Here is a 20,487-nt window from a genome sequence, read left to right on the forward strand (position 1 = left end):
TCAGTAGACATGTACAGTGTTTGGGATAAGGTGGACACAAGTGCACATATAAATAAAACCTTCTTCTTGACTCTTTTAAACCTTCACTCACATGAGGAGAGCCTCTAGAACTCATCGCCTCTGAGCTATAGGTATATCCACTCACACAAGGAGTGCGTCTGAGCTATAAGTACATCACTCACATGGGGAGAGCCTCTAGAACTTAACGCCTCTGAGCTATAGGTACATCCACTCACACGATGAGTGCATCTGAGCTAGAGGTACATCACTCACATGGGGAGTGCATCTGAGCTATAGGTACATCACTCACATGAGGAGAGCCTCTGAGCTATAGGTACATCACTCACATGAGGAGAGCCTCTGAGCTATAGGTACATCACTCACATGGGGAGTGCATCTGAGCTAGAGGTACATCACTCACATGAGGAGAGCCTCTGAGCTAGAGGTACATCACTCACATGAGGAGAGCCTCTGAGCTAGAGGTACATCACTCACATGAGGAGTGCATCTGAGCTATAGGTACATCACTCACACGAGGAGAGCCTCTAGAACTCATCGCCTCTGAGCTATAGGTTGTGTGCCTACTGTAGCTTTTCCACCGCTGTATTATATAGACATTTGCATATTAAATTTTGATTTTTCCCAGAGATAAATATTATATAGTGTATCTATATTTAGATCAAACTGTGGTAATATATTGATCAGAACATAGTGTTGGGGACTATAGCCTGAACATGTGGACTTGCAGTGACCCAGGAGGAGAGCAGGGGTCAGTCCCATCTGTGTATAAGTTATTATAACTATGAAATCTTGTACAAAAGCAAAAACTGGAAAAAAAAACAAAAATACAGTTTTTATTTTGAAATATATTTGTTCTCTGGAGAATGTACTTCATCGGTTTTTCTCAGTTTTTTTAAGCATTTAAGTGATGGCAGCGTTTACTTCAACCCTACAGGTGCTACTGGATTTTGCATTAGTATGTGATGTTTTAAAATCCTAACTTTGACATAAAAGGTTTTATAAGTATTTCCCTGCCTGGAAAATTAGTTTTTATTCTTCTTTCTTCATCCCCTTCTCTCGCTCTGCCTCTCTAGACTAAAAATGAACATTCATGACATTGCATTGCTCCTTGTCCCTAAAGGAACTTTGCAGCGCCATCAGAACTGCGATGCTCTGTTGTCTTTGGACGTTGGGAGCAGTTAGGGGAGGAGGAGCTTGTCACCTGTCTTTTCAGGTGACTCTGAAATGGTAAGCAGCTCGTGCTTTCCTCCATTAAGATTGCATTATCCTTCAGCAGGTAAGCCTCCACCTTCTGTGCTGCTGTTGTCTGCCTCGGGAATGTGGTCCAGGCTGCTGGCCGCCCCTGGGACTGGACGAGGAGGCAGGCCGTGGGAATGCTTGTGAGTTATTGTTCTGAGCCTTGCATATGATGGATACCAAATAATTTTAACATTAGAAATTTTGTGCTTAAAGACCAAATAGACTTCGTTGACCTTTTGTCTCCTGTGTGCATTAACATAAACTTTTAGGATTCATGAAGTAAATTAACATCATTTCTTTTTCTTTCATGGTGCTTGGGGTCAAACCCAGGCGGGACCTAGCACATGCTAGGCAAGTACTGTGCCACTGAACTACTTCCCAGCCCTATATAAACTCACAAAGAAGAAAACTTTCAGGTAAGAAATAGTTGAGTTTGAAACATTCTTTTAAATCGTTAATAGGATACACGCTATATGACTAGTAGTAGTGTTTGTTAAGAATTATTTAAAAAAAAATTTAGACTCACTCATTCTGTTGTCCTCAAAACAACAACAAAAAGATATTTTAAGCTGGCCACAGTACTTGCACTTTTAATCCTAGCATTGAGAACGCTGAGGCAGGAGGACTGAGAGTTGGAAACTATTCTGGGCTATATAGAGTAAGATTTTGTCTCAAAAATAAAGAAAAATAAATTTAAGCCTAATAAGCAGGGAGAAGCCAGATCACTGACAGCTTCGCTGCCTTAGACTACTAGGTAAAGCAGGTACCGTGAAGAGAAGATAGGCGTGAGTGTATGTGCATGTGTTCCTGTACCCAGTGCTTGTTTGGTGCTCACAGAGTGCAGAAGGGTATTGGATTCCATGGAACCGGAGTTGGCTGTGAGCTGCTGTGTGGGTGCTGGGAACTGAACCCAGGGCCTCTGCAAGAGCAGTGACTGCTCTCAACCACAGAGCCACCTATGCAGCCCTAAGTCTTTGAGAATTTCATACATGGTTTTTATCATACTCTCTTCGGTTCCTCAACAACTCCCAGATCTCCCCTGTCCGTGTCCACACAACTTCATATTCTTTCTCTTGAATGAGAGAGAAAGAGATGTGGGAGAGGCCACTTAAAGTGATCTGACCTGCGTTGGGCAGCTGCTCCTGCACGAGATCCGCCTGAACTGGGCCTGGCACAGTCAGTGTCCCCACAGTGAGGAGCTTTCCCTCAGCCAGCAGGTAGCAGCTGGAAAGAGCTTGTTTAGTGGAGAGTCTTAGTGCTCACCTCTCCCCTTGGTGCTGGGATGGTGGCTGGCTGGGGTTTGTGCAGGTCTTAGGGTGCTGTCATAGTCTTTGAGAGTCCATATGAGCATCAGGCCTGTAGTGTCTAGGAAATGTCTTTTCTATAAAATCATCCACCACCCCGACTCTTAGGGTCCTTCTGCCCCCTCTTCTGCATAGGTCATGAGCGTAACGGGGAGAAGTGTGATAAAGACATCTCATTCAGGGCTGAGACAGTATCAATGAAACTGAGAACCTGTGACTAGATGGGGGGTGGGGGGTTAGGAGAAAACCTACTACTGTTATTCTGTGCGTGAACTTAGCAGTGACTCATGATGATATACTACTGTACCAATATATCGGTGCATTGCTCACCCCTCATTAAAGAAGCTGCTTCTGCAGTAGATAGTAATTAACACAGACCCACAGCTGGACAGCTTTCAGAGTCAGAGACTTGAAGGAGATGGCCTTTAAGGGAGCTATAGGCGTTGTTCAGAGATAGAATACGTGCTTAAGTATATACAAAGGCATGCATTAATCCTTAGGAAAGCAAATAAAAATATAAAATTACAGAATTTTTTTTATTTATTATTATATCTAAGTACACTGTAGCTGTCTTCAGATGCACCAGAAGAGGGCGTCAGATCCCATTACAGATGGTTGTGAGCCACCATGTGGTTGCTGGGATTTGAACTCAGGACCTTCAGAAGAGCAGGCGGTGCTCTTAACCACTGAGCCATCTCTCCAGCCCTAGAAAAATTTTTAAGTCACTTTTTTTGTTTGTTTGTTTGAGACAGGGTTTCTCTGTATAGCTCTGGCTGTCCTGGAACTCACTCTGTAGACCAGGTTGGCCTCGAACTCAGAAATCCACCTGCCTCTGCCTCCCAAGTTCTGGGATTAAAGGTTTGTGCCACCACGCCTGGCTTTAAGTCACTTTTATCAAAGATATTTGAGACATGAAGAAACCTGCATCTGGACTAGAATAAAAGGCTACAAAGATCCAACAAAACCTTCATGTGGCTTTTCTTATCTTTAGAGAGAAAAATCTAAAATCAGATTTCTGTCCTTTAGAGCTGGCACTTCAAGCCTAGCATAGTGGTCTGTGTTCATACTCCCCGCTGCTTAGACAGCTGAGGCTGGAGAAGAGTTTAAGGCCAGGAGCTGGGATCCAGTCAGAGCAAGACAGACCCTGTCTCTTTTTAAAAATAAATAAATGAAAGAGAGAGGGGGAAACAGAGAGTTACCGTTATTGAACGTGAATGCAGCAAATGGGAACACCAGGACCAGTTTTTTTTTTTATTAAAAAAATATTTATTAATTTTTTACACCTGCTGGGTAGCACAAGACTATTAACACTATAACTCACTGAATATACAATAAATGTTCACATTTAAATAACAAGATAGAATCAATACTTTCAACCACTGGGCCAGCATCAGCTTCTCATTAGGTACCTTTTTAGCTCTACATCTTTTAAGAATATTTTTTGAAAGGATAATTCCAGGTCAGAAAATAATTCAAGAACATCAAAACAGAAAAGTCTTTCCAGAAAAATAGGAATGTTACATGATGAAATAACCATTTTTCTGGGCACAAACTAAACAATAAAAATGTAAAAAAAAAAAAATCTACATCCAACCCATTTCAAAATATTCCCACTGTAATGAACGCAGTCTACAGTGCCAATGTGTCTGGGAGGGAGAGATCACCATAGAAACCTTGGCCACATGTTTCCCAGACTGGACCAGGACCAGTTTTTATCTGAGGTATATTGAGATGGCTAGACACAAAACCCTCCTTCCCAAACCATACTCCGTTTGAAGTTACTCTTATTTGTTATATATTTACTTGTGGGGTTTTTTTGTTTGTTTGTTTTTTGTTTGTTTGTTTGTCTGTTTGTTTTTGAGACGGGGTCTCTCTGTGTAACCCTGACTAGCCTGGCATTTGCTGTATGACCAGGCAGGTTGCCCTGGATCTCTCAGAGCTCTTCCTGCATCTGTCTCCAGAGCACTAGGATCAAAGGCATGTGCCACACCACTTAGCGTTGCTGCTTTTAACCAAATAAATGGGGATTGCCTGAGGAGTTTCAAAGACTCTGAGAAAATCCTGCCACCTGTTAGGATTTATAACTGACTCTAAGACATTAGCTTCCACATTCACCATTCCTCAGGATTCCAATCTACCTTTGTCAGACACTTTTATGTCTGATACCCCAGGGATAGAAATTCTACCCTGCTTTCTCACGATAGCATCAAGTGAAGGTACTCGGGTTTCTTCATAAGTACAAGCCATGGCTGTCTTGATGGTATTTTCCTGTTGACGTGTTTGGTCTTGTCTGTGGCAGTACTGCCTTGCTAGGAACTCATTCAGTAAGTACCCTGTCTCTGGGCTTGTAAGTGGGCTTGCTTGTCCCCCTGGCTTTTCATGGATGACATCTCAGAACGCATGGCCAGAGGTGAGATGTCTGTGGTGTAAGTAATTGGGCACATCTACTTTGTGACAGTCACTATGCTTGGCATAGGGAGGGGAGGGCAAAGGAGGAAGGTTCAAATGATGGCATCTCTGTGTTTACACACAGTCAGGGTCTGGCACGTCTGTCAGGAGGTACAGTTCTTGAGCATATTTCTATGCAAGATTTGTTGAGTTTTCTGCCTTGCCTCCCTAAAATACCAATTAGAACTTATTTTACATTTGTTTGTTTTGTTGTTGTTGTTGTTTTTAAGGTCTTATCTAGTCCAGGGTACTCTCAGACTTGATATCCAAGGATGATCTGCCTCCACCTCCCAGTTTCTAGTGTCATAGGCATGTGCCATCCTGTCAACTTTTGTGTGGTACTGGGTATTGAACCCAGGGCTTCATCTATCCTGGGGAAACATTGTCATTCGAGTGACAGCACTGGCTCCATTCAGATGATTCATAGCTACATAGCTTATGTTTGCTCTTCAGTCTTCCTTGATGCTTACTTACAACTCTTGTTGCCAATGTAAATTACACATCATGTTTTTACAGGTGTCTTATTCATGGACCATGTTTTAGTTCCAATTTAAAGAAAACAAAGCTTACAAATTTTCAGTGATTTTAAAGAAACTAATTGTTTGGCTGGAGAGATGGCTCAGTGGTTAAAAGCACTGACTGCTCTTCCAGAAGTCCTGAGTTCAAATCCGAGCAATTACATGATGGCTCCCAACCATATGAAGTGGGATCTGACGTCCTCTTCTGGTGTGAATGAAGGCAGCTACAGTGTACTCATATAAGTAAAAAAAAGAAAAGGAAGGAAGGAAGGAAGGAAGGAAGGAAGGAAGGAAGGAAGGAAGGAAGGAAGGAAGGAAGGGAGAGAGAGAGAGAGAGAGAGAGAGAGAGAGAGAGAGAAAGAAAGAAAGAAAGAAAGAAAGAAAGAAAGAAAGAAAGAAAGAAAGAAAGAAAGAAACTAATTGTTCATATGCAGAATTTCAGTTCCTTAAACTTAAGTAACAGCTTAGTTTGGAACCACATACTGGTAGTCCTAGCACTTGAAAGACTGAAGCAGGAGGATTACAAATTTGGGGCCAACCTGGGATGCCTAGCAAAACCCGTCATAAAGTAAAATAGTAGAAGCTGAGTTTGGTGGAATACACCTTTAATCTCATCACTTAGGAATTAGAGGCAGACAAATATCTGTGAGTTTAACGCCAGCCTTATCTACATAGAGAGACCCTGCCTCTAGATAGATAGATAGATAGATAGATAGATAGATAGATAGATAGATAGATAGATAGATAGATAGACTGACAAAAACAAAACAGAGAAAACCAATAGGTCCTAGGGAGTGCTCAGCAGTTCAGAGCACGTGTTACACAGGACCCAGTTTCAATTCTCAGCACCCACATATGTGGCTGCTCACAACCATCCATAACAACAGGTTCAGGGAATACAACATCCTCTTCTGACCACCACAGGCAGCTGACATACACATAACTGCACAGACAATACATGCAAAACACTCATACATATGAAATAAATATTTTTTAGAAAGCAGTAAGTTGATAATCAAGGCCTTAGGAAGACAACTCAACTCTTAAATTCTCTGTGAAACACTAAACCTGGAAAGTCAACCCTAGCATTGAGAGCAGCGCACTTGAGGCGTGTGCTGCTCATTCTGAATGACTAGTCAGTGCTGGCTCTGACCCATTAAATCAAGACTGCAAGAAAGCATGGACAAGGAGAAAGTCACATAGCACAGTCCCAGTGAGACCACAGTTAGTAAATGATCACTAAAGGGTCTGCATTGTGCTGGGTATGGGGCTGTAAAGGTCTTCTTGGTGGCTTTTTCTCTTCCATCAAACTTGATTTAAATAGACATAACAAACATAAACTTATTTAAGATTACAATTCAGTGGCTTTAAATACTTTCATGGTGTGGTTATAACCACTGTCTACCTTTTGTCAGTCCTGGTGACTGTATATTTACCAATGTGCATTTGTCTATTCTAGTTCCTTGTGTGCGTGGAGTCATACAATGTTTGTCTTTTTGTGTCTGACTTGTTTCATGTAGCATAATGTTCTCAAGGTTCATCCATGTTGTGGCATCTCTCAGAATTCTTCTTGAGGGTGATAAGATTCTGTTGTGTGAAGATTAGCCATACTATTTATCCAGTCACTTGTTGATGGATGTTGGATTATTTCTACCATTGTGAATAATGCTGCTATGAATAACTTGTGTATAAAAACCTGAGTCTTTGTGTCACATTTGGGGGGAGTTATATACCTAAAATATAGATAGTTCTATGTTTAACTTTTTGAGGAGCAAGCAGAAGATTAAGTTTGAATTACATAAATATAAAAAAGTAGGCTGTAGGATAAGGTGTAAGCTTGCAGGCAAATTGTAGTCTCCAAGCTGGTGTTTTGTAATCAGTTCATATTTGACCCACGTGCCTTTTTAAAAAGTGTGTGTGCACGTTATGCAGAGGTCAGAGGACAGCTTTTGTGAGTTGGTTCTCTCCTTCCACACTGAGCTGTGGAGATCTAGATGTAGCCTGCCAAGCTTGCATGACAAGCACTTTTACCTCCTGAGCCATCTCACCAGCCAGTCCACATGCCTTTTACACATTCCTTCTATGGATATTGAGCACCAGCTGTGGCCCAGTCTCTGTTTTGAAATAGAAACTACAGAAAAAAGGCCATAGTTGAGTACAAGACAGAGCTATTTACACTGTAAGTGCTGTGGTAAAAAAGGACTCTGGTAGGGAACATCCCAGAGGAGGTTGGGACGACTTCTTCCAAAGGAGGAGAACCCTCCTTAATTCTTGCTGAAGGGACAAGAGCTAGTCAATTATAGGAGTAAAAGAATGACTGAGAGTGCATCATATGCAAAGGCTGAGACAGGAAAACACTGGGGCCATTTAGATAGAGTGGGCCAGTGCAGAGGACTAGGACATGGGGAAGGGCGTGACAAAGAGGGGCAGAAGGCACATCAGAACATTGTTTTTTATATACAAGGTTTGAATGAGGCATTGCTCATTCTGCAGTAATGGAGAGATGGTGAGGGGATTTTGTTGTAAAGAAGTGATGCAATGTAGTATTTATAAGACCAGGAAGTTATGGGAATGACAGTAATCCTGCAGAGAGTCTGGCCCTGGGGATGGTATAAAATATGCAATGATGGGTCTGAAGAGTGGCTGGGGGTGAAATGAGTAGGATGTCCTAACTTGTTCAGGTGCTGTGGGAGAATACAAGTTGAGTGCTGGGCATCTTGAACCATGGGGTGAGTTGAACAAGAAGGAAAAGCTTGAAGGCAGAGACCAGAAGCATGGGCTCATGTCTATTGCTCTTTTGTGCAAGGATGGGCATGACTGGAGTAAATGAGTTTCAGTGTGAATGAATTTAGTGTGTATGACAAATACCCAAGTGAAACTGAGTCTAGGTGTGAAACTTAGGGGGGAAATGGAAGCTGAAATTAGCTACTTAGGAATTGACACTGTGGCAACATTTGGGTGGAGCCTCAAGACAATGAGAACCCAAAGTGAAGGTGAGAATTAAGGCCAGGTGCAGCTTGAAGAAGGGTAGACAGGAAGGGTGGCTTGGCCTCCAGAAGCTGAGAGTGGAGTTCCAGAAAGCCATATTTCACATGAAAATAGAGCCACAACTCAACTCAGGTCTCAGGGTGATGCTTTAAAATGTGTTCCATTGAGATCCTTTATTTGTTTTTTATATATTTTAGATTTAAAGGAATTAAAAACCAACAAACAGAAATATACTATCTTAGAATACTGAGATCCACTACATATAACACTGAAAAATATTGAAATCTGGGTTAACTGATTTTTAAGGCAAATTGGTAGGATTGCTGCTGACTTCTGTAGGAATCAGGACTTTCTCAGTGTAGCACAGAAATGGCACCTGAGGTGATATGTGTCCTCTAGCGATTCATTTTAACATTTATAACAACAGCCTTACTGTCTTTAATGGTGAGCTGGTCAGATTCTCCATGCCATTGTTCGTCATTGTATTGGACTTCATGTTGTTATTGGGGGGGGGGGGGTTTCAAAGGCTACAGCCAGAAGAAGGTAGCCACTGCCTTCCTGTGGCTCTCCTGCCGCATGTGGTCAAGTTTTGGGGGCTTAAGTCTGTAGTCTTTCATGAAAGTTACATCTTTCAGTTTGATAGTAAATTCATGACTAGGACCAGGTAAACAATGTATATTTGCATTGCTTCAGAAAGTTCACGTCTCTGTTATCCTAAGTGTTCCTCTTTCTTATGAATTCAGAAGCATAACTACTTATAAATTACTCTCTCATAGAAATAATCTCAAATGGTAGCAACAAAAAAATATTCTTTGTACTTGGTTTTAGTCTGCTGTGGTATTTGATTTTTATTTCTAGTCTGAGTTACATTTATAATTAGTTTGAAATATTCGAGTAGACATTATTTGTCACTTGAGCAACAAATTGAGCATGTTTGACATTACAGAAAGGAAAAAGAAGCCACCAGTATTCAGTTTGCTGAAAATATCGTATAAGTTTTTTAAGTCAACTTGGGAATTGTCAAATAAACAATAACTTTAAAGTTACTCGTGTTCATCTTTTTCTGTTTTGTTCATCTTTGTCTCCTGTGTCAGAACCTTTATTTTAGAGTGTGCTCGTGCAGTAAGATCCCAGGGCTGTGTATATGAGTACTATGTGAGCATAAACATGGCCGCCTGGCTTACAGGGTGTGGCTGGCTCAGTATAATTGTCTTCACAGCAGTTGTATATGACGAGTGGTTTTGTCACCCCCATTTTTAACCTGGGGAGCCAGTTTGGGCAGAATTTCTGGACTGGCCTGGTGAGGGCAACCTGAAAGCACAAGCCTTCTGCTACACAGTGCTCACCATGGCAGCATGCTTGGACCATGCATATACAGTGCTCACCATGGCAGCATGCTTGGACCATGCATACACAGTGCTCACCATGGCAGCGTGCTTGAACCATGCATACACAGTGCTCACCATGGCAGCATACTTGAACCATGTGTACAAACACCCTTCTAAAGGGAATATAAAGATTAGTCAAGGTATAACACTTTGAGCATGCCAAAAGGAAGAATCAAATGGCTTGTTTCCATCTCACATGATACTGTCTCTGACCTCCCTACCTCTCTCCTTTACAAAACAGATTGTCTTAACTGTACAGTGGTTCATGTGCTTTCAAAACAGCAACTTTTATTTTTGTGGGAGAGAGGCATGTGGGCCTCAGTTCATATGTGGAATCAGTTCTGCCTTTATAGATTCTGGAGATCAAATTCAAGTGAAACATTGTTAACCCACTGAACTATCTTGCTGGGCTCATGCGTTTTCTTTCTTCTTTCAAATAATAAGAATAAAGCAAAGGTCACTTTTGACTGCCCTCTCTGTCTTTTGACTTCATTACTATGATGCATTGAATGACATTCTTTCAGTATGTATACACGTGCATCTATATACAGTGATATAAACACACACACACACACACACACACACACACACACACACTAAGAGCTTTAGTTTGTGGGGTAAATTGTATCATAATGTATGGGGTTTTTCTACTGTTTCCTTGTTTCAGGCTATTAGATGTGTCCAAGTTGGTACATGTAAATCCTTATTCCTTTTTCTTCTCTACAGAGTTCTCTATTTTGGACGTAAGATTAAGCATTTCCATGTTTTATTCCTTAGCCAGAAATTATTTGTGAAGTTTTAAGAGGATTCATGATTATTTCCCAGTTACCAAATATACACAGTGCCTGTAAAAGTCCACAATCATTAGAGTATGAACTCTGTAAAGCACAATCCTGAAAGCTGAAAAATAAATGTTTGACTTCCCCTGATGAAACTGCTTCTAAATTATAGCACTGTCCAGCAGTGTGTGTTGGACAGAGTACAGTGACTGGAAATGATGGACATATTGCCTACCTTAGAAGAAGGGATAGCACACTAACGTTTCATCTTTGCCTGGTGACCAGGTCTGTGAACTGTGGTATGTGCCACCATCTCTATGCATAAATGCCTTTATATGCATTCTAAAGATCAGACTCAGAGCTATAGGCTAATGGGGAAAGTACTGTTAACACACTGAACCAAATGTTATCAAAAATTATTTTACTGCCTTTTTAAATGTATTTGCAGGCCATGCTTCAGGCATACTGCCAAGGGTGAGCACAGTTCAGTAGAGAGCCTCTTGTTTTCTTTCCTCTTTGCTAGGCCACTCCCTGAATCCTGGAAATACCAAGGATATCCGTGAAAAAATATAAGGTAGTTTAAAGTTCATGATGCTTTTTAGTCTTGATTTATAATACTTATAGTCTTTAAAGGGACAAACAAGATGGGACGGAATGGAAAGAGATAGGAAAATGCCAGGACGATGGCCAATCAGTACAGTGTCTCCCTCTCAGGTCAGGAGCCACCTGCCACATCCTTCATTTTGCCTCTGGTGGCATCCAATGCCATCTGTTGGTCACCCATCATTTCATGAGCACCTGTGAGGTATGCATCAGCCCAAGAAATAGATAAGAAGGCCAGTCCTCCTGTCAAGAGCACACAGACTGGTGAGGGAGCCACTCAGCTGCCTACCATCAGCACTGCAGGAGGAGCTCATGTGGGGAAGGAGTGCATGTGAGGGTCATGTGTTGGAGGGGGTAGCATTTGAACTTTGCTGTCAAGAGGAGTAATTACCCACTGAAAACTCAAGGGATGTGGGAAAATAAGAACACAGTTCGTTTCAGCCCTGAGACCCTGACTGGGCACCCCAGTGGCCCAGCACAAACGACAGTCCAGACTGCAAGCATGGCCCATGTCTTCAGCAGCTCTGCTTTCCCAAGGATGAGAATCACTGAAACCCTTGAAGTAACATGACTACAGTTGCACTAAAAAGAAATTAAGGCACTGGGACTGCACAGTCAAAAAAGTCTCAAAAACTCCACAAGGTCAGATTCAAGAAGCAGTCCAGGTTAAGTGGAAATGACAAAACACTGAACAAAGCATAGAACACAGCCAAGAGGTAAGTGACAGAGGCATTTGGCATTTTTACTTTCTGCTTCTTCCCTGATATTTAGTATACTCTTTTCAGTATTCCCCTTTCTCCTCAATCCCTCCCCAGTTCAGTACCCACAAAAGCTTTCTAGGTTGGTGACCCCCAGGACAGTGGTTCCTGTAGATAGCAGAAGGAACATCTTTTGGGGGTTGGGAAGTCTCTAGGGAGCGACCCTGGGCCCAGACTTCTTTCCCATCCCATGGACACTGATGACAAATAGGAAGTCTCTAGAAGTAGAGCGGGTGCCCAGGGGTCCATGCTTGACCTACAGAATAATTCTCCATAGAGGATAAATGGCTACACAGTATTCCAGCCAGAGAGCCACCCAACGAAAGGTCCCTGCTGAGCCCTTAACAGGGGTGAGATAGGAAAAAGGCTGCTGTGCCTCGACAGAGGCCAGGATAAGAAGCATGTGATCACTGGCTGATCGAGAACATGAAGAGGGGCCTCTTGGTGAATGTTAGGGGAGCTTGGGTGCTCCCGCACATGGCAGCGTGGATGGAGAGCTCGGGTGCTTCCGCACATGGTGGCATGGATAGAGGCCTACCACACACCCTGCCTCCCACCAAGTACCATCACCGTGGCATGGAACTTGGATAAATTCCAGAGAAGGAAGAGAAGAAAGCCTAAATCTTGGGTTGACAAAAGCCATGCTTTCCTCTACTGAACAGAATAAATGTTTAAAATTTGTTGTTAGGGTAAGATGAACCTGCTCATGTGAAGGTCAGAGGGAAAATTTATGTTGTTTCCACCCAACTTTATGTGGAATCCAGGATGAGGTCAGCCAGCTCTCTAACCCGTGAGTAGATTAGACGCTTAGACTTTTTTTTGTATTTCTGAGCTGAGACTTGAGAAAAATGTATCATGTACCATGAACTTTCAAGGAGGCTGCTGGACAGCCCTTGGCCCACTCTGAAGGTGAGTTCTTTTGGACCACATGAATTTGCATTGCTTGCTTGCTTCTCAGAGGTCTTGTTGATCTGATGCCTGCACAGGAGAACAATGGGAGGAATTGACTCAGGGTTACCAGAAAAGGATGCAACTGTGACAGACAAATGAGAGAGTAAAGAGAGGACAGGAGCCCATAAAAGCCCGGATAGTAAAAACCCTAGGCAAGGAGAAAGGAATTAGAAAGGACACTCTGAAGGACAGTACAGCATGGCCTGAAAAAGGGACAGCAGACATCCGGTTCTGAGCTTCCAGGTAGGAACAACCAGCATGAGAGAAATTTCGAGGTAGATGCTCCAATTGTTTTTTTTAAATCTCTTAATTAGAAATTTGCTCATATCAAAACCCAAGGCTGAATTGTGACTGTGTGGCGATGCCAGGATTCTCTTACTCCAGGACTAAAGTTAGGTTACTCTTGTGTTACCTGTGTGCTTCTCCTACTACTACAAGGAAAGGTGCCATTCATGTCAAGAGTCATGGCTGCAGGCTTTGTGGATCTGCTGTTTTCAATGCAATGCCTCCTTTCCCTTGTAAGAAAAGATCTCTCATCTCAAATTATGCTTCTAAGGTAAGGACGAGATAGCTTGTTCTTCTGAGGTGAGCTGAGTAAGGCTTGCTTTTCTGAGCCATTGTAGTGAGACTTCTGTAAGCACACTGGGTCACTATCTATCACTCTGCCTGATAGAAGGTTCAAAAAGAGTTTTAGAAGCCAGGTGCTGGTGATGCACTCTTAATTCCAGCACTGGGCAGGCAAAGACAGGAAAATCTCTTGAGTTTATGGCTATTTTGGTCTACATGAGTTCTGGGACAGCCAGAGCCACATAGTAACACCCTGTGCCCTTGAGATTCGGCTTAGTCTTTAGGCTCACAGCAAGCAGTGATGAGCCTTTGTTTTTCTGTGAGCCTGGCTTCTGTCAGGACAGACAAATGTGACAGCAAGAGGAAGGTCACTACTCTCAAGAAGCTCTTATTCTTTTTATTGTTTAGTTCAAAGACTGTCTGAATGTCATTCCATTTCTTTTCACTTTGTTAGAAAAAATAAACCAAGAAAAACTTAACCAATTTAATCTTTTCACATCTCAAATTCCCAACGTATATTTGTAGAAGAGAATCATAGTTGGGGTACTGTTGCTGCAATGAAACACCAGACAGAAGCAACCCGAGGAGGGTTGTTTTGCCTTACATATCCAGAATCGGAATTCACCGAAGGAGGCCAATAAGGAACTTAAACCAGGTGGGAACCTGGAGTCAGGCACCGATGCTGAGGCCGTAAAGGGTGCCGGGTACTGCCCGCCCTTCATGGTGTTTGGGTGCTTATAGAACACAGGACCAGGGCTGTTCTCACCCACACTGATCCTTTCCCCTTTAATCTCTAAGAAAATGCCCTCTGGCTTGCCTACAACCTGGTCTGATGGTATTTTTTTAGTTAAGGTTCCTTCCTTACAGATTTTAATTTTTGCTTGTGTCAAGTTGACACAAAACTAGGCAGAACAAGGATTAAGTATAATTTTGTTTGTTGTTGAGGTTATGATTAAGTCTTCAAGTGACTTGATTTTTTTTTGTCCTCAAAATATTTATTTTTTTGACTACTTAATTGCAATACTTAAAATGTCATGTATCCAGGGGTGTTCAGCTAAAATAAGATACTTGCTTCTGTCACTAAGAATTTACTTAAATATCCTTCCGTGAACAATACCCAGCAACCACAATGGAGGAGAATGTTGAGTTTCAACTAGAATCCTATACTGAAATAGTTTAATATTAAAAGGTCTGTAGCTAAATATTTTGTCAAGTAGTGATTTGATTCCATTTTTATTATAATGAGGAATGCCATCTTATATTCCATGTGGCATGAGGTGTCCCCATAAAGGAGTGGGACTGTTCCCAACTCCCAAAGACTGGCCTAGAGAAATGAGAGTTCTTGAAAATTCATAAACTTCAGGAAGTTAATAAAATTCATAAAATTCCTCATAGACACTACCCCCAGCTGCAGACTATAGAAGTGCCACCCAATATTAACAGTTGACCAAGGTCATTCATCCTTGTTGGACAGAGCTGCCAGTGAGAGACACAAAAACCTTTCCTGGTATGGCCTTTGACAAAGAATGCATCCTGCCTTTGTCACTCATCCCCATGGACACTCCCTGAACAGCTGACACAGCCTGTAACTGTTTTAGCAAGTGCTTTCAGCTCTGGCCGCCATGTCTTCCGCTGCAGATGTGGAAAATGGTGTATAGCTTACAACTACCTCCCCTTTCGTCCCCATGTCATTCATCTCATTGTGGGAACAGGAGAGAGCTGAAGATTGTGCCTCTGAAGAAACGCATCTTTCCCTCTTCAAAGGCAGGGCAATGCCCAGAAGTCCTGTGTCACCTCAAAGCGTTGTGAATGTTAAATACCCCACCATACAAGCCAACATTCAGCTCCCTGTTATTTACTAAGAAAAGTAAAGGTGCACAATCCTGTAGACACTAGCGTATGAATCTCTTCTCAGTGGATCCGAAGCAGAAATCACTGTATAGTGTAAGCTAACAGACCACAGTACTACATCCATACAATAGACTGCTTACCCAGTAATTTAAAAGGGAATGATGAATGTTGAATCCCATGGTGGGTGAAAGGTGGCAAGGCTACCTCCCTAGTGACAAAAAAGCAGCTCAGTGGTATCTTGGGCAGAGCAGACAAGACTACAAGAGTGCAGGACTTGGCCAGGGGTGTAGCTCTATGGTGGAGCAGGGTCCATCCCCAAGAAAGAATGAGAAGGGGTGGAGGAGCCATCAAGGGAGGAGAGGACTCTAGTGGATGGTCTGTCATGTTGGCATTTGTCAGTGTGTACAAGGTAGAAACTCATCAGTGTGTTTCTTTAGGTGGATACAATGTAGATGTAAATTATTTCCCAGGGTGCTGTTGGGGTGTTGTGTAAGTTGTTAAAGCTGAGACTAGGAGCAAAGACATATGTACTGAGACTTTTGTAGGATCAAGGTGTCAAAGTGTTCGTGAAACAACCTTTTAGAGTAAGACCCCTTGGACTTATGGCCATGGCCAACATACATGAATTTGCAGGAAACACATGAATTTTATAGTTGGGTAAGATTTCCCCCAAACAAGATCTGCCTCAGGAAGAAACACTGTGCCAGGCTGGTGCAGCATTTCCTCTTCACCAGGGCCCTGTGGATTCTGAGAGCCGGCTTCCTGGACAGCAAGGAGGGGACAGACAGTGGTAGACAACCTCCGGTCTTTCCCTGGCTTCTTTCATTCTGCCTCCAGTTGGCACCTGTTCTCTTCTGTGTAAGGCTCCGTTCCCCTGGTGCTGGTGGGCAGGATCCCGGGGCTATAAAGCACTCCCATTTCATTGACCACTTGCAGTGACCTGTTGTGAGTTGGCATGACTCAAAAACTACAAGATGGAAGATTTGAAAACTAGAGATTCTGTCAAGCCTGATGTCTCAGGAGGAAAGGAAGGCACAGAGAAGGAAAGGGGCATGCTTGCATGTACAGCTAGAACAAGCCTAAAGTCACTGCCCTCTGGGAGTGCCACGGCTGAGTTTGGTGCACTCCCTACACAAGCTATAAAAGGATTGGGTTTTAGCCAAGCATTGCCCTCTCAGCTCTGCCTGCTGTGAGGTAGCAATGGGCAAACCTCAGCCTGTGAATGGATGGGAGGCATTTAGACTATTGTAGAATTTGGCATTGATTATAAAAGTTCATTGCATGGTAGAAATGGGATGTTAAATTTCCATTCATACTTATATGTGCAAAAACAGTACAAAATTGCTTATTCAGTAGGAACCACCTCTCACTGGGAAACATGGCTTTATCAGTAATGCTTTTTCTTCATACTTTGAATCAGTCATAGCTAGGGAGTAAATTAGGTCTTGGCAATTGCCTAGTGACAGCTTGGCAAGCCCTAGTCAGTCATAGCTCTGCCCTCCTCCCCACTGCTGCATGGGCTGTCAGGCCTGGGTAGTCCACTCCCTTTGTAGGTCACACTGTGTTCTCGGGTGACAGTGCAGGGGACATGGGCATAGGACACAGGCTGGAAGCTATGCTCTGGCCCTTGGAGTATCTACAGTACCAGTAACATGAGTGTTCACTGATTTTCCAGAAAATCTAGTTTGGCTTAGTAACCAGGATGGGAACTTTGAGAGGAAGACAAGGAATGGAAATCAGCCTGGCAGGAGTAGTCAGGATTTCTTGATGCCTGAAAGAGTTGCAGTCTAAGGCCAGGAGGTACTATGGGTAACACAGGTGTAGCTAGTATGGATGTCCAGCTTTCTACTATGATGGATACTGTGAGGGAGTGTCGTGGGCTTTTCTCTGTGGGTGTCTGTGGATACACATAAACTGAGGTGTATAGTACATTTTGTGGAATTGCCAAATTACTGAGTATGCATTAAGACTACTCCTCTTGTGTGATCCAGTACTGGTGATGTTGTTGTTTTTGTTTTTTTTTTTTAATTTAAATACAGAGGGTCAACAGAAACTGTCAAAAGAAAATCCTCTCACGAATACAGCAGATCTATGCCTACCGTGGAGAACTTGGGTAGGCGTGGGGGAGGAGGGAGCGTGTTCTTCCCACCTCATCTAGCCCGTGAAATAATCCTGCAAAGGTGCTGGGGCACCCAGTTTTCTTTTTCTTGAAGCCTTGCTATGCAGCCTAGGCTGCTCTTGAGCCTGAGATGCTCCTGTCCCTTGAATGTTGGGATTACAACTGGGTGCCACTATGCTTGGTTCTCCAGCTTAATTAGGAACTAATTAGTGGAGCACCGTGACTCCTATTACTTTGCCTTTTTATCTTTTAGCACATCACACAAGCACTCACTAATGCCTTTAACCTTAAACACACCCTGCCCAATTCTCTACAATGTATTAGGAACTATATCCATGGAATATCGTCCACTTCACTGTGTACCTCACTGGATCCCTCTAAGGCAATCAGGACTGTCCTTTATAGCCCCCGGGGAGCTCCTGAAGTTCTTGAATTGCTGGACTGTCCCGCAGGTAACTGCTGTTCCACAGGGAGGCAAGTCCAGCCTCAATTCCTACCAACAGGAAAATACCTCCTCCCAGACTGGAATTAGCCGTGTCCTGGTGGGTTAACCCTCCCAGCTGTCCACTGTTCACTTCTGGGCAGCTTTCTTTTCTTCAGTGTCAGGCCTCAATTTTAATTTTTGAGCTGGGGTCTCACTATGTAGTCCTGGCTGGACTGAACTTGCTATATAGACCAGGCTAGGCTCAAACTCAGAGATCCACCTGCCGCTGCTGTTCACTTGCTAGGAAAGTGTTGCCAAGCCTGGTTCCTGCATTCATAGGGTTGGTTTCCAGGTGTTCATCATTGTTATTACAATCACAGCACATTCATGGATGTATTTTATCTTACTTTTTGTATGCAAGTGATTTTAATCCCCCTTCCAAGTTTCCAAGTTGTTATGTTTTTTTTTTCTTTTTTAGTTCCTCTTTGCTGTTTTGGTTTGCATCCATGCAGTGTAAACGGATTTGACAGTGCCTCTAAGTAGCTCATTCTTGCTCTACAGTGGAAACACTGGAGACTGCAGTATATGATGGAAGCTTTAGGTAGAGCAGTGGTGTGGGAAGCCAGCTTTGTCAACCTCCCTCCCTCCCCACGTATCAACCCATGGACTTTTCTTTGGGGCTTACTGTACAGGAAGTCTTAGAGAGACACCAGATGGCATGTGCATGACTGTACTCAGTTCCTTCCACAAAGCTGAAGTTACCGTCTTTATTAACTTAAAATGTGACTTACTGAATAGTGTTTATTTTGTGATGCAAACAAGCCATATGAATACTCAGTATTGAGGAAATAAACATTAGCTTTTGCTTTTTCAGAACCACAGGACATTGTTCTAGTCTTGGGCCTTTTTTTTTTCCTAAACTGTCTTCCAGGTAATGACAAGCAATACTGGTCTGTATGGCAGGACACTATTTGGTTTACAGGGCTCTCAAGTAATGAGATGCACAGACACACCCTTCTGCCTCTATTTACATCCTGAGCTACAAGACCAGGCAAGTCCTCACTCCTTATTCTACACTGATGCATTGCAGCAGGGTTCATTCTTAAAAATCACACCTATGTTGACTTGAAAAATACATTTAAAACAAAAACTCTTGACAGAACAGTTTTCACTCACACACACACACACACACACACACACACATACACACACACACACAATCCCAGTTAAAACAGTACAGAGACTACTTTGAGAAGCCTGTACTGTCCTTTCTGCCACCAGGGCACTGTATCTGGCTCACTAGTGGCCAGCTAATAAAAAGTAAAGCAGTTAGATAGATATGGTCCCCAGTGCTGTTAATAATAACAGTGCAAATTATTTTGAAAAAAAAAAAATTCAGTAACTGAATTCTAGAAGCAATTTCTAGAACCGTAAAAACATTTTTAAAGACATGTTATGCAATATTTATTTTTAAAATGTATAGACCTAATCAAACAGGTTACCTAACCCTTTTCAAACAACCATCTGAGAGACATTTGCAATCTGGCATCCTACAGATGGCCCGAGTCAGTCAGCTTCCTATTATTTTGCTTCAACAATGACCACAATTGTGATTTCTATAGGGAACCATTTTTCTTATTATTATTTTATTATCTGAATAATACCCTGAACACTATAGTTTTGTTTTTAACTTGACTGGAATAATGTATACCATGTATATCAAGTATACATTTGGCTTTGATTTGCTCCTTAAGGGATTCACCCAAATTGCTGTCTTAAGCTAGACCCCTTTCTCTTACTGTCCCTCACTGTATTCAGGAATACTTTGTTCACTTACCTGCTGATAGGACACTGGATATTCTTTAGTTGTTGGCTATTACAGATTGCTACCACTAGAACACTTGTCTCCTGATTTGGGTATATGTACATCCAACAAAAAGTTGTGTCTCGGGAGAGCATCATGTCCAGTCTTTGTGGGTGTCCTGTAATTTTCCATTACAGTACCTGTTTGTAGTACTGTCAGCAGTATAACACTGTATTCCAAGACCAACACTTGGAATTGTTGGTCTAAAGGGTAACCATTTATGAATGCATGTCTTGCTATTCAGTATGAATAGCTACTTACTATGGAGGTTAATTGGTTTTGTAGGTGCTATACTGGTTTTCCTCCCATCTCTCTGACATTTTTTAAATGTTTATTTTTTTAACTCTTTATCTCCTAAATTTGGTAGTATTGCAGTATTTATATAAAGTTCAGCAGAACTGTTGTAGTAGTTACTTTTGAATTCTGCACACAGCCACCCCCAGTCAAGTGTTTTCCTTCCTATCTTTTCTCACCTTGTCTAGCTTGTAACAGAAGCAACTCAGATGAAGCAGCCATGGTGTCTTTCTCACCTAAGAGGAAGTTCAACTACTTGACAGAGCAGAGGGCCATGCCCCAGTCAAAAGACCAGTGTTAGCACTTGTACTGGCTGGTTTTGTGTGTCAACTTGATACAAGCTGGAGTTATCACAGAGAAAGGAGCTTCAG

The 20,487-nt window shown here is 42.5% G+C and overlaps 1 protein-coding gene across 2 annotated transcripts in view; it reads left to right on the forward strand.

Moving 5' to 3' along the window:
- Homer1 (homer scaffold protein 1) overlaps positions 1 to 1,806 on the forward strand; it is a 105,776-nt gene extending 103,970 nt beyond the window's left edge. Inside the window, exons 11-12 of one of the 2 annotated variants that reach the window (XR_003844810.1) lie at positions 1,295 to 1,400; positions 1,591 to 1,803. The gene's annotated coding sequence lies outside the window, so the exon portion shown is untranslated. Of the gene's footprint in view, positions 1 to 1,294 lie in introns of both variants that reach the window. The other variant, XR_003844809.1, reaches the window with a different exon arrangement.
- The last annotated feature ends 18,681 nt before the right edge of the window (positions 1,807 to 20,487 follow it).

The sequence above is a fragment of the Mus pahari genome, chromosome 11 (assembly GCF_900095145.1).
Source record: "Mus pahari chromosome 11, PAHARI_EIJ_v1.1, whole genome shotgun sequence".
NCBI lineage: Eukaryota > Metazoa > Chordata > Mammalia > Rodentia > Muridae > Mus > Mus pahari.